We start from the raw sequence: 2,898 nt of genomic DNA, 5'->3' as shown, positions 1-2,898 counted from the left end.
GATGACGTGTGCCCAGTTTTTATTCCAATGTAGACATAAATGGAGCATTGCAAACATCCATACCGGGATGCCACAGTGTGGTCCCAAATACCACAAAGTACTTATTAGCCTATTCCATCAGCTGTGCTCCATTTTAGCTGTGGGCAGTCTAAACTCCTAGTTTAATACGTCTGAGAAGAGATAGCAGGTACCAAAGAAAATGGGATATTGTTTAACTCTACTATTGAGAACATTTAAGAATTACTGATCTCTCAAAGTGACAAGCCACAAGGCATGTTCTTGGTATGTTTAAATTCAATACTTAAAGACTATTTCCAAGATTTGTCATCATTTTAGTCTGGGCACAACTCCTCCCAGTTCCTTTTCCTGAATGCCTTTTTACATATAGGTGTGGTTGGCCCACTTTGCTTGCTTGCATGTGAGGAGATGTATGCATTTTTTATTGCCATTGCACCTTTTGATGTCTTACAGATGAGAAGTAGTCCATGGCCAAGGACTGAGAAACACAGGAACACATGAGCTCTCCCCTGTGCCTATACTGGATCCCACAATGGACACTATCAAGAAAAGGTGTTCCCCTGGAAAGAGGCAGATACTCAAAAAGATTCATGTTTCATTATTCCAGAAGAATGGATTCTTGAACGATTCCCTGTGTCCTTCATAGAGGTGTCAGACATCTGAGCATGTTACAGTACACATTGCGGCTTCCCACCTTTGGACTGGTTTCTGCACATTCAGTACATAACACAAAATGGAGTTCAACATTTGAAAGAAAACTAACTTATTTTGCCACATTGGCCAGCCATACTTGCCCTACTATTTGTTCAAGAACCCATAAGAAATTGCACAGTTGTCATCCAGTTCCAATACAAATGCCCCCCCTTAAAAAAAAATGTTAACTTCTTAATTATCATTTATCTTGGTAGTCTTCTCAGACAGGTCAAACATTGAGAATGGAGATTAAACAGGCTACTTATCCCTATCTTTGGCTTCTCCAAGGTGAGACACAGAGGAGAAAAGAAATGGTCAGTGTTGCACAGCTGCTGCCAAAGACCTCAACAGCATGTCACAGATCCGTAATTAATACTGCACTTCTAGCAAGGATTCAACTGTTTGATTACATATGAAGAACAAAGCATATATCCTTGAAAATTGCAGCAAACATTCCAAGAATCTGTTAGTATATCCACTAATTAGTTTATAGGTTTGAGGGTTTTGTTTTTGCTTTTGGGTTTGTTTTTTTAAGAAATGTAGGGTATTCACTGAGACTACCATTTAAGGTCTTACCTCTGCCCTGTCATGGTATCAGGAGCTTTAAATAACAACACATCTTTAAAGATCAAAACTAATGTACAATCTGAAATACTAAAAAGCCTGTGTCAGGTTTGTCAAATTCCAGTAAGCGCACTTGGTGGGAATGCCATTTGCACTTACCATGCAGAGCAAAATGAAAACATTCCAAGAACCTGAAAGTCCTAGATAATGGCTGCTTCTTGCTTTCACAATATTGCAGTATTATGATTTGGTGTCTTTATTTTGTATAACAAAGTATCAAAAAATGTAAATAGTTTTCATAGTTGTTTACACAGTAATCAAGACACTTCAAAGTGTGATACCAATTAAAAAAAATCAGCAGATGTAGAACAATATTTGTTGTGAAAATGCCTATGAGTCTCACTAAAAAAGATTTAATTTAGCAGAAAGTCTTTAGTTTCAAGTAAGAATTTGTGAAACACTTCACAGACACAAAATATAGGAAAACCTTTAGGAATATCATCATATTTTTGGACGTATATACCTTGTTGTATTTATGCCTTCTGTATGTATTTCTCAAACTTAATTACTGCCAATAGTAACAACCTTCTACAACTGCCAATAATGCTATTTCCTGGTATTTGCGTATGTGTTTATTTGTTGGGGGAAGAACATAAAACGTTTGGGACTCTATCCTTAATGTCGTACCCACAATATTTGGCAGCTGTCACCTCTGTCTTACCAAGGTTTATCTCTAACACATAGGAAGTAAGTAGCTTGAGCTCTCCAGGATAGTTGTCCCAAAGGAACATTCCTACTATTATTGCAGTGGGCTTTTGTAATGATATATTGCTATTAAACAAGCAACTTATTAACGCTAGCCAAATATTGTATGGTTTATATACAATACACTTAGAATGAAGAATGAAGCACCTCAGCTTCAGCGGCAATTTTGCTTTCTTTCATTGTTCATTGCCAGGTATTTCCTAAAATCCCTGAGAAATAATCTTACCTAGGAGGTCTCTTGAAGGCTGGTTGCATAGTCTCCCATTCCTCCCTGAAATACTACAGGCATTTAGGCTGTCTAGCCTTCTACTTGGGAAAGAAAATCAGGTTGCCAGATATTCGATCAGAGGGTAACACATCTAGTCCTGGGGGAGGTCAAGTGAGGTAAGAAGAAGGGGGGAGATACATCTTGCTAGTGCTCTGACAGCTCTGTCAGTATAAATTCATTGGTATGTGTAGAATTATTTTAGTTTTCAAAAATATTTTAGTTTTCAAAAAGCAGAATAATACCTAAGTGGCATTCATGAATTTAAGTGTGTACTGAGTTCGCCACAGTAAAAGCAGAGGAATCTGGTGCAAAACGCGTGTGAGCGCAGAACTTCCGGAAGTCCAAAATGCTTTCTGCAGACAGTCTTTTAGATCTTGGCAGTATTAGTTGTGGTTTAGTTTTTAATGGCAGTCAGTGGCAGCTGACCGAATTGGTTCTCGGGTGCAACCAGTAGTGTTTCTAATTAACAGAAAGATGGGACAGGGACAAGTTCCTTAGTGCTACACTCAAAATCTTGCTATAAGCAGAAGAGGACACCACATATGAAACTAAGAATTTACTGTTAGTCCAGTAAATGTTTTAACAGTATA

The 2,898-nt window shown here is 38.0% G+C and overlaps 1 long non-coding RNA gene across 1 annotated transcript in view; it reads left to right on the top strand.

Annotated features, from left to right (window-relative positions):
- The window catches only part of LOC103920122, a 4,707-nt gene extending 2,815 nt beyond the window's left edge, over positions 1-1,892 (top strand). The window contains exon 2 of the long non-coding RNA XR_663775.1: positions 472-1,892. This is a non-coding gene — a long non-coding RNA (uncharacterized LOC103920122). The remainder of the gene's footprint in view (positions 1-471) is intronic.
- The last annotated feature ends 1,006 nt before the right edge of the window (positions 1,893-2,898 follow it).

Source organism: Pygoscelis adeliae, unplaced genomic scaffold, assembly GCF_000699105.1.
Source record: "Pygoscelis adeliae isolate BGI_AS28 unplaced genomic scaffold, ASM69910v1 Scaffold14, whole genome shotgun sequence".
Lineage (NCBI taxonomy): Eukaryota > Metazoa > Chordata > Aves > Sphenisciformes > Spheniscidae > Pygoscelis > Pygoscelis adeliae.
This window is presented reverse-complemented; position numbering and strand designations above follow the sequence as displayed.